This window comes from Rhinolophus sinicus, linkage group LG12, assembly GCF_036562045.2.
Source record: "Rhinolophus sinicus isolate RSC01 linkage group LG12, ASM3656204v1, whole genome shotgun sequence".
Taxonomy (NCBI): Eukaryota; Metazoa; Chordata; class Mammalia; order Chiroptera; family Rhinolophidae; genus Rhinolophus; species Rhinolophus sinicus.
Window position 1 is genome coordinate 24,271,052 of NC_133761.1, and position 12,628 is coordinate 24,283,679.

Sequence of the window (12,628 nt, forward strand, 5' to 3'; positions counted from 1 at the left end):
AACAGGGTCAGCATGATCAAAGTACAGACAAAAGGGAAGAGTTGCTCAAGTGTAGGCAGAAAGACCATGGGACCAATATGAGGTCAGGAGTATTCAAAGGCAAGGTCATAAAGAGCCATGAAGGCTGTGGAGAATGCTTGGATTTTAGTCTAAGTGCTTGGAAAATCTTTGGAGGATTTAAGCAGGGGAGTGATGTGATCTGATTCCTTTACCCTATTCACTGGGGATGCTATGTGGAAGGTGGATTTTCAGCATGAAGCAGAGAGACCAGGTTATTGCAATAATCGAATATAGATTAACGAGACTAGGGCTGGTGGGTGGCAGTAAAGAAGAAGAGCAGTGATTGGATTCTGAACACAGTTTGGCAGAAGAGCCCAAAGGTTCCCTGATGAGTTGGACGTAGTGGGTAATGGAGAAGGGAAAAAAAAGGAAACCCATATGTCTCCTAGGTTCTTACCCTAAGCAACAGGACATATAGAGACGGGGAAAACTGGAGAATAAAAAAATCCATTTTTCACATGCTAAGTTTGAGGTGCCCGTTAGCGATCTATGTGGAAATATCAAGTAGGCAACTGGATAAAAATCTGGAGTTTAGGGAAAAGATCAGGACTAGAAATATAGTATTTATGGGATAAATCAGTGTGTAGATGGCATTTAGTACCAAGGAACTTTATGGGCTGATCCAGAGAGCGAAAGTACAAGAAGGGGAGGAAAGGGACTTCGAGGCACTTGACCCTTCGGTGCTGGCCAGAGGAGGAGGCACCAGTAAAGAGACTGTCACGAAGGTCCAGGGAGGGAAACCAGGATCAAGTAGTCACTAAGAGTGACCAAAAGCTGGGATTCAAGGCTTACATAGTGTCCTTCCTCTTGTTTTAGAAAATATCAGGAGATGTAAGCCACAATTAGGAAAAATTTGTGATAATTAAGGGGTTTGGTCTTCTCAATTTTTTTCCTTGCTGCACACTCCAAGAATGAAATTTACCAATGGTTTCTAATCTCCTTGAAAACGGTTTTCACGTAAAAAGAACTTAAAATAAGTCAATGCTTAAAAACATTGGCAACTACTCTTCACACAAATGTGATAATGATACTTAATTTCAGGTTACCATATCACCTACCAATTTCACCTACATTTATGATGAAATAATTATCTCAATAGCCCTACAAAGAATTTTCCTTTATTTCTTTCAAATTTAATAAACGAAATCAAGTGAACAACAAAACTAGCATTCTGTGAATTATAGGTCCTTGGGTTTGTAATTTTCAACAACGAGGATTTTTAAAACTTGTAATTATTGAGAGACTTTGGTAACAGCTCTCTGATGTAAGAGAATACATGTTTGAACAGAGGTATTACACACAAATGCACAATCATGACATTTAACTGAAAAGCAAAATAAGTATTAAAAGTATTTTTCAGTGTTCATTGTATAAAATAGGATAACTAAAGTTTTAGGTACTTGCATTACATTTTTAAATTACATAAACATGTTCTCAATCTTTTTCCCTATCATACATGCTTCTCCTGTGTTTAGTCTCTCCTACATCTATCTACCACCTGGAAAAACTGAAAGTAGCAGAGACTTCTAGTGCTTACTCATATCTAGATCTTTCCTTTTGGACCCCCAAGCAGCAATCATTTCTCAGTTCTTTTGTAGTCGGTTGAGGCCTCGTGATTGATTTTAACCAAAGGAATGTGGCTGGGAATTATGCACAAGTGCAGGGCTGAGGCACTTAAGAGCTAGTGTACGTTCTGCACAGTTTCTTTTCCCCTTTGGCTGGGGCCACAGAGGTGGAGCTACCAGTAGATCTGAGTCACTGTATGGACAAGAGTTGCCTTGGGGCGTGGCCTAATCTAAATCTGGCTTTGCATAAACAAGAAATAAAAGTATTGTATTAAGCCGCTGAGATTCTGGGCTAAGATTTTGTTAACCTTAGTACAACATGACATTATTCTGCAATGGTGTTTTTCAGTTTGCTTTTTCTTGGGATCAAGAAACTATATTACTTATTCGTTTAAACCTGGTCAGTAGATAAAAGAAAAGCAGAAAAGTCAGAAAGATATCTGACTAGAAAAATTCACTTGCGTAAGTTTAGAATTAAAACAATGACATTTACTTTTAATTAAACTTCTCATTTTAATGAAGGATATTGGCATACTGTTGATGGGGAAAAATAATTTCTCAACCTTTTTCAAAGATTCATATAATATTGTCAGATGGCCAAGGGAATAGGTAATCTCCATAGGTTTTTTTCCACATACTTACCCTACGGAACAAGTGTAAGCAACCTATAGAATGTGATCAGTGGGAGGTCAACCAAGATTGAGGTCCCTTGAACTCCCCGGTACTCACAGACACACTGAATGTACAGTTACAAAGAGAGCAATTACCACTATAGAAGATCCAGAAACTAGCTGAGCGACACCTACACACTGGGTGAATGAGAAAATACCCACATTGAATGGGTAGGAAAAGCTGAGACACACTCTCACAATAAACCCTACCCCAGCACAGTGCCAACTCCCAGCTTCTCCCTAGGGAGGTTAAATATTTAGACCCCACATTTAGTACCCCAACTTTTAAGAATCCCACCTGAGGGAAGGGCCCTCAAAATACCTAGTTTTGAAAGCCAACAAGGCTTGTGTCTAGCAGATTTGGAAGACTGCAGTAAAAAGAAAAGAACCAGTAGTTAATAGGTGGGAACACTCCTATGGCTCTCCCCTCAGGGCACAGTGCAAAGAGAACAGGCAAAAATTGCCCACCTGCCAGTCTTTCCTTGAAGGAGGTCTATTTGCATACATTTTTTTTTCTGAGGGAAAAGAGTAAAGAAGAGGTGATTTTATATATAGAAAAATCCACGTGATATAACTTTAAAAAAACCTGAAACTAACATTATATGTCAATTATATCTCAATTTTTAAATGTATACGTATTTGTGAGTATCTTTGTTTCCTAGTTAGAAATTAAGTGAAAAATAAAATCTTATTCACAAAAATAACACCTAAAAAAAATTCAACAAGAAAAACATGCATAAACATATAAAGGAAACAATGCAAATTTACTGACAAACATAAAATGAGGCCACAATTGCATGGGAAAACATACCATACTCCTGAATAGGAAGACTCAAACAGCATAAAGATGTCACTCTTCCAAATGCAATATAAAACCATAATGCTTTTCCAATCAGAATATCAAAGTAGTTTTGTTTTAAACTAGTTTCAGGTATACAAAACAATGTAATAGACATTTACACCCCTCACAAAGTTGTAACCCCCTCACCCCAGTCTACTATTCCTCTGACCACTTCATGGATAGTGTAGATGCCTGACCACTGCACACACCTGAAGCTGAAGCTGAATAATATTGTATGTCAACTATAATTAAATATAAATACACACACACACACACACACACACACACACACACGGAGTGCCAAAAAAGTGTATACACATTTTAAGAAAGGAAAACACTGTATTAAAATTATATTGATGGTAACCACTTTGAGCACCTCTTATAATTGCAGAAGTCAAAGGTGACTTGTATTCATCTTTTGTTATTGGTATATACGAGTATTGAGTATTACAATTTGAATAGCTTTTTCCTTTCTTAAAATGTGTATACATTTTTTGGCACTCTCTTTATATATATATATATGTATATGTGTATATATATACATATATATATACGTGTGTGTGTATATTGTATATGTATATACACACACACATACACACACTCACACACATACACATACACAGGATGTGGAGATGTGGAGTACAGCATCGGGGATATAGTCAATGGAATTGTAACAGCCATCTGCATACTTTCCAAACTGCTGCCTGAGGGTGAGGCTTCTAATTTAGGATCTGCCTGTGATCCTCCCCAGAAACTGGGGAAACAGGCAGACCCCTCTCCCACCTTCTTCCTATAGCCCACTACAAGTATCTTCCTGGAAGGAGCTTGCACACATATCTGATACCCCAGCCTCTATGACTGCTGCCAGAGAGATGGGTCTCTGATTGCCTGACTCTGATAGCCAAAGGGCTTGCATTACAAGTCACACAGGAATGTAGCCAACAAAGAAGCAGTTCTTAACCAGCTCAGTAGCAACCCCCAGCAGCTATACTCTTGGCCCAGCACAGAGGGAGCAGGCAAAAACATCCATCTCTCAGTTTCTCTTTATAGACTTTTCCAGATGCCACCTTAGGGTCTGGCTTCCAATCAGCTTGCATCTAGGTGCTGAGTGCAACCCTCACCTTAGGTACACTGATAGATCTTGGTGCACACTCAACAACTGGGAGGCACTAAGAACCAAGAACGTAGCTTGGGCAATCAAAAAGTTTTGAGAGACAAGCAAGAGTTCAGGCTAAGCAGATTGATGAGATTCATCTCCTATAGAAGACCACTCTAGCAAGACTGGGAGAGGTGGCTGTTTTATCTAATGTGCAGAAGCCAACACAGTCAAGGAAAATAAAGGAAAGAATATATTCCAAACAAAATAACATAATTTCCTGAAACAGATTTTAATGAAATGGAGATAAATAATTTACCTGATAGAGAGTTCTAGATAGTGATCATAAAGATGCTCACTGAAGTCAGGAGAAAAATGTGTGACAAGTGAGAATTTCAACAAAGAGAAAATAAAGTGCCAAACAAATCACAGAACCGAATAGTACATTTTTTTCTCAAACTCTTCTAAAAAGTATAAGTGGAGATATCACTTCTAAACTCATTATACAAGGCCAGCATTACCTTATAATAAAATAAGGAAAAGACACTATGAATAAAGAAAATTATAGGACAATATTCCTGATGAACATAGATGCAAAAATTCTCAATGAATCATTGGCAAACTGATTTCAACAGCTCATTAAAAAGATCATGCACCATGATCAAGTGGGATTTATTCCAGGGATGCAAGGAGCATCTAACATCCACAAATCAATCAATAGGATACACTACATTCACAAAATGAAGGAAAAAAATCTTGATAATCTCAATAGATGCAGAAAAAACACTTGAGAAAATTCAATATCCTTTCTTGATAACAATTCATGATAACAAAGTGGGTATAGAGGGAACATACTGCAACACAACTAAGGCCATGTATGATAAGTTCACAGTTAATGTCATACTCAACGGTACAAAACTGAAAGTTTTCCTTTAAGATCAGGACCAAGGCAAGCATGTCCACTGTCACCACTGCTATTCCACATAGTACTGAAAGTCCTAGCCAGAACGATTACTCAAGAAAAAAAAAAAAGGCATACATATCGAACAGGAAGAAGTAACATTCTCTCTCTTTACAGATGATATGACATTAAAGATTCCACCAAAATTTTGTGTTCTAAAATAAAATAAGTTCTAAATAAAATTTTAAAAAATTTAAATAAATAAAATTTGTTCTAAAATAAGTTCAGTAAAGTTGGAGGATACAAAATCAACACACAAAAATCAGTTGCATTTTTATACACTCATAACAAAGTATCAGAAAGAGAAATTAAGAAAATCTCATCTAAAATAACAACAAAAAAGAATAAAATAGTGATAAATTTAACCAAGGAGGTTAAAAATCTATACACTAAAAACTCGGAAACATTGATGGAAGAAATGAAAGAAGATACAAATAAATGGAAAGATACCTTATACTCATGGATTGAAAGAATTAATATTGTATATATATATATACTAACCAAAGCCATCTATTGATCCAATGCTATCCCTATCAAAACTCCAATGGAATTTTTCACAGAACAAGAATAAAAATCCTAAATTTTTTGTGAAGTCACAAAAAAAACCCAAATAGCCAAAGCAATCTTGAGAAAAATCATACTTCCTGATTTCAAATGTTATTATAAAGTTATAGTAATCAAGAATATGGTATTGGCATAAACATATCTAGATCAATGGAACAGAGTAGAGCTCAGAAATATACCCAGATATGTATGGTCAATTAATTTATGACAAAGGAACAAAGAAATGGGCAAAGGATAGTCTCTTTAACAGTGGTTTTGGGAAAGTGTATTGCCACATGCAAAAGAACTAAACTGGACCTCTATCATATATCATTTATAAAATCAACTCAAAATGGATTAAAGACTTGAATGTAAGACCTGAAACCATGAAATTCTTAGAAGAAAAAAAAATACAGGGTGACTTGGGTCAAGATGGCAGAGTAGGTAAATGCTGTGCTTGTGTCCTCCCAAAACCACATCAAAATTACAACTAAATTATTCGACAACTACCCTTGAGAACCACCTAAAGACTAGCGGAACAGAACTCCTATAACTAAAGCTATAAAGAAGCAGCCACGTGGAGACAGGTAGGAGGGGTAGAGATGTAAAATGGGCTGATCCTACACCCACATGTGGTGGTTGAGAATCAGGAGGGATATCTCAGCAGTGGAGTTACACTCTGAGGAGTGAGGGGTCCCACACTGGGCTCCCAGCCTGGAGGACCAGTGCTGGGAAGAGAGGTCCCCATAACATCTGGCTGTGAAAATTATTGGGGACTCTATCCAGGTGAGACAGAAATCTGCTGGAAACCCGAACTTCCTATTAAAGGACCCAACACTGACTCATTCACCCACAAACACTTTCCCTAAGCTGCAACAAAGGGACAGTAGATCGAAAAGTAACAAGAACAAACAGGGAGGAACTGAATTGTCTGGCTTCAGGGCAAGGGCTGGTGGGGCAGCTCTCTCCAGGACAGATGGGCTAGCAGGAGCCATTGTTCCTTTGTTGAGACTTCCCCACACACAGCCAGCAGGTGCAGGCAGGCACCAAATCTGAGTCTCCATCAACCTGGCTCACACTGCTCACCCCATCCTGGTGATTCCTCGAGACCCAGCATCATATAATGTGTCACCAGGCCAAACCTCTTTCAGTAACTATTTCTCACAAGTGGCCATCCTCTGTCAGAACTGCAGACTTTTCTAACATCTCTCAAAGTAGAAGAGGGGAATAATAAAGATCACAGCAGAAATAAACAAAATAGAGTCCAAAAAAATAATACAAAAGATCAATGAAACCAAGACCTTGTTCTTTGAAAAGATAAACAAAAGTGATAAACTTTTAACCAGACTCACCAAGAACAAAAAGGGAGAGAACCCAAATAAATAAAATCAGAAGCGAAAAAGAAGTGACAACTAATACCACAGAAATACACAGGGCTATATGAAAATACTACAAGCAATTATATGCCAACAAATTGGACAATCTGGAAGAAATGAATATATTCCTAGAAACATACAATCTCCCAAGACTGAATCAAGAAGAAATGGGAAATCTAAACTGACTGATCACTACTAACAAAATCCATTCAGTAATCAAAAAACCCCAGAGAAACAAAAGTCCTGGTCCACATGGCTTCACAGGTAAATTTTGCCAAATATTGAAAAAAGAATTAAGACCTATTCTTCTCACACTATTCCAAAAAATTCAAGAGGAGGGAAGGCTCCCAAGCTCGTTCTACAAGGCCATCATTACTATGATTCTAAAACTGGACAAAGACATTCCAAAAAAAGAAAATTATAGATCAATATACTTAATGAACATAGATGCAAAAATCCTTAAAAAAAATATTAGCAGCCTGAATTCAGTAATACATTTAAAAGATCATAGATCACAATGAAGTGGGATTATTTTTGGGATGCAAGATCTGTTCAATATCCGCAAATCAAGTAATGTAATGCACCATATAAACAAAATGAAAGACAAAAATCATATGATCACATCAATAGATGCAGAGAAAGCATTTAACAAAATCCAACATCCATTTATGATCAAAGTTCTCAGCAAAATGGAACTAGTAGGAAAATACATACCTCAACATAATAAAGTCCATATATGACAAACCCACAGCTAACTACATACTCAAAAGTGAAAAACTAAAAACACTTTCCTAAGATTAGGAACACGCAAGGTTGTCCACTTTCACAACTTTTATTCAACATATTGAAAGTCCTAGCTACAGCACTCAAACCAGAAAAAGAAATAGAAGTCATTCGAATTGGAAAGGAAGAAGTAAAACTGTCATTAGCAGATGGTATGATACTATAAATAAAGAACCCTAAAGATTCCACCAAAAAACTATTAGAACTGATAAATTCAGTGAAGTAGCAAGATACAAAATTAGTATTCAGAAATGAATTTCATTTTTATAGTCCAATAATGAACTATCAGAAAGAGAAATTAAGAAAACAATCCCATTTACAACTGCATCAAAAAATACCTAGGAATTAATTTAACGATAGAGGGAAAAAAAATAAAGAAATTGAAGAAGATACAAATAAATGGAAGTATATACCATATGCCGTGCTCATGGATAGGAAGAATCAACATCATTAAAATGTCCATAGTACCTCAAATAATCTACAGATTCAATGCAATCTCTATCAAATACCAACGACATTTTTCACAGAACCAAAACAAAAAATCCTAAAATTTATATGGAACCACAATAGACCCCCAAATAGCCATAGTAATCTTGAGAAAGAAGAACAAAATTGGAGGTATCAAGCTACCTGATGTCAAACTATGCTACTAGTCTATAGTAATCAAAGCAGTATAGTACTGAAATTAAAAAGACACATATGAGTAGGTCAATGGAACAGAATAGAGAACCCAGAGATAAAGCCATGTTTATACAGTCAATTAATCTATGACAAAGGAGGCAAGAACATACAATGGAATAAATACAGTCTCTTCAATAAATGGTGATGGGACAAATGGAAAGATACATGCAAATAAAATAAAATAAAACTAGACCACTTTCTTACACTATATATAAGAATAAACTCAAAATGGATTAAACACTTAAATGTAAGACCCAAAACCATAAATTCCTAAAAAAAAAAAAATTAATACGCAGTAAACTCTTCGATATTGTTCTTAGTAATATTTCTTTTTGGATACGTCTCCTTGGGAAACAAAAATGAACAAGTGAGACTACATCAAACTAAAATGTTTTTGCACAGTAAAGGAAACCATCAACAAAACGAAGACAACTTAACTGAGAGTGAAAAGATCTTCACCAATGATACATCCAATAAGGGGTTAATATCCAAAATACGTAAAGAATTCACACAACACCAACAAAACAAACAATTCAATTTAAATATGGGAAGAGGACCTGAATAGACATTTTTCCAAAGAGGACATACTGATGGCCAATAGACATGAAATACTCAACATCCTAATCATGAGAGAAATACAAATTAAAACCACAAAGAGATTATCAGTTCGCACCTGTCAGAATGGCTATCATCAATAAATTAAAAAACAGCAAGTGTTGGCTAGTGTTGGTGGGATTGCAAATTTGTGCTGCCACTGTGGAAAATAGATTGGCAGTTCTTCAAAAAATTAAAAATAGGACTACAATATGATCCCATTTCTGGGTCTTTATCCAAAGAAATCCAAAACACTAATTGGAAAAGATATATGCAACCATATGTTCATTGCAGCAGTACTTACAATAGCCAAATATGGTAGAAACCTAAGTGTTCATTGATAGACAAATCAATAAAGAAGATGTGGTATGAGTATGTATATTAGGTCGGACAATTAAGTTCGCGAACTTTCCACAGTGCACTTACACAGTATGCATGTATATACACATATATCAGGGGTGCCAAAAAATGTATACAAGTGGACACTTTGGTCAATGCTGTTCAAACAGTAGTTTGCCATAATCAGAAGTGTCTGGACGCTGATGGTAACCACTTGGAGCACCTCTTGTAATTGCAGAAGTCAAATGTGACTTGTGTTCATCTTTTGTTATCAGTATACGAGTACATTGAGTATTACAATTTTAATAGTTTTTTTCTTTCTTAAAATGTGTATACATTTTTTGGCACCCTTTGTATATACATACACATACCACTTTTATCTATCTATCTATCTATCTATCTATCTATCTATCTATCTATCTATCTATCTATCTATCTATCTATCTATATACATCTATCTATATACCTATATCATATATATCTATATCTTATATATAGATGTATATAGATAGATACATACATACATACATACACACACATATACACTATACACACACGTGTATATGTGTACACACATATATGTATACAATGGAATATTTGGCCATAAAAAAGAATGAAATCTTACCATTTGAGACAACATGGATGGACCTAGAGGGTATTATGCTAAGTGAAAGAGTAAGACAGAGAAAAATACCATATGATATCACTTATATGTGGAATCAATAAAACAAAATAAGTAATCCAACAAAATACAGTAGTACCTCAGTTTTCAAACATCTCCGTTGACATTTTAATTTATGAACATCACAAATTTTATGGATCTATGGTATCATTAGATAGTAAAATTCATGCTATATTTGCAGTTTGGGGGGTTGATTTTAAAGGTCTGGAACGTTAATCCATTTTCCATTACTTTCTATGAGGAAACTGTCCATCAGTTTTCGAATGTTTCAGAACTCAAGCAGTCTTCCAGAATGGATTCTGTTCGAAAACCGAGGTACCACCATAGAAAAAAACTCAGATACAGAGAACAAACTGATGGTTGTCAGATGGGAGGGTGGTTGGAGGGCTGGGTAAAAAAGGTGAAGGGATTAAGAAGTACAAATTGGCAGTTGTAAAATAGTCACAGGAAAGTAAAGTGCAGCATAGGGAATATAGTTAATAATATTGTCATATCTATGTATGGTGACAAGTGGATACTAGAAGTGTCAAGGAGGATCAATTTGTAAGTTATATAAATGTCCATACTGTACACCTGAAGCTAATAAAGTACAACATCAACTGTAATTGAAAAATTTTAAAAAATAATTTAAAAAACAACAAAAAAGAAAACATACAGGGTGAACTAGAGCTTGTTTGCAATAATTTTTTGGATTTGACATCAAAAGCAAAGACAACAAAAACAAAAATAGAGAATTGGTATGACATCAAACTAAAAAGCTCTGTACAGTAAAGGAAACCATGAATAAAATGAAAAGGCAACCTATGAAATGAGAGAAAATATTTGCAAACCACATATCTGATAAAGGGTTACTATCTAAAATGTTTTAAAAAACTCATAAAACTCAACAGAAAAAAAAAAAATCTCATTCAAAAATGGACAATGAGCCTGAAAAGATATTTTTCCAAAGGATGACACACAAATGGCCAATGAAAGACTATGAAACATTGTACAAGGTGTTCAACATCTCTAATCATCAGAGAAAAGCAAATCAAAACCACAATGAGACATCACCTCACACCTGTTTGGATGTCTATTATTGAAAGAGAAAAAAGATAACAAATGTTGGTGAGAAGGTGGAGAAAAGAGAACTCTTGTGTTAGTGGGAATGTAAACTTGTACAGCCACTATGGGAAACACTTTGAAAGTTCCTCAAGAAATTAAACATAGAACTACCATATGATCCAGCAGCCCCATTTCTGGGTAACTATCCACAGGAAAGGGGAATCATTATCTGAAAGAGATGTCAGTACTTCCACATTCAATGGAACATTATTCACACTAGCCAAGGTATGGAAACAACCTGAGTATCCATCAATGGATAAATGGATCCAGCAAATGTGGCATGTATACACATTGGAATATTTCTGTGGTTAAAGCCACAGTCTATGGTATTTTGTTATGGCAGCCCTAGAAGACAAATGTACCATCCTTCACAAGGCTATTACCTCCTTCATGTATCTTTACTTCCCTGACTTACCGTGGATACCCTCCTTCTCTGAATTTCTACAGTTAATATACTTTGAGACATCATACTTTTAAATAAAATGCTTTACTTTTTTCAATAATTGTATAATTGTTTTTATCACACCATCTAGATTGTAAGTCTCTTGAGATGACCGTCCATGTTCTTCATTCCATCCTTTTATTTCTCAAAAGTGCCTATACTCATATAGTAGCTTCTGTTAATGGTCTGATATTTTCTTTGTGATTTTTTGATAATTAAAATCTGAACCAGCCCAGAATCCCAAGAAGAAATTTCTGTGAGAGTCAGTGGTGAGAATTTTAATATTATTTGCAAGATTTTTCAATTATAATATTAAAATCTGTAAAACATGTGATTGTTATATTATAAATTATTTCATATCATATTTCTAAGATAATTGTGTTTCTGTGATTTTGCTCAATGTTGAAAAGGGGTAGAAAAAGAAATCAGGGCAATTTATCTGTTTTAATTGACTCCATTATTTATCAGATTAGTTCTCAATTCAATGTAGTCTGCAAAGTGACACTTGGTTAAAGTTTTAATCAGGGAAATAAAACATCTGTTTTAAATGTGATACTTTTACATTGTGATGAACTAAGTGATTTGGGATGAATAGCTATGGGTTTCCTTTACAACAAAGAAAAAAAGTGGGCTCACCCATTTTCAATCATGATGAGCCATCTTCAGAATTATATTGAAACAGTTTGAACTCTACCATACACGGACGTATTCATTAAAACAAAAAGGACAGGACCTTGTGTGTGTTTCTCTGTTTCTGTTTCTGGGTCTTGATGTATCTCTTTCTTTTCTCCTTTGACTCTACTCCTTCCTGCCAGCTTGGTTTCATCAGCCTGTGTCTGTCCCTGAAAAAAAACAAATCATTTTCTCCTGGATTTGTAGGCAAAATACTC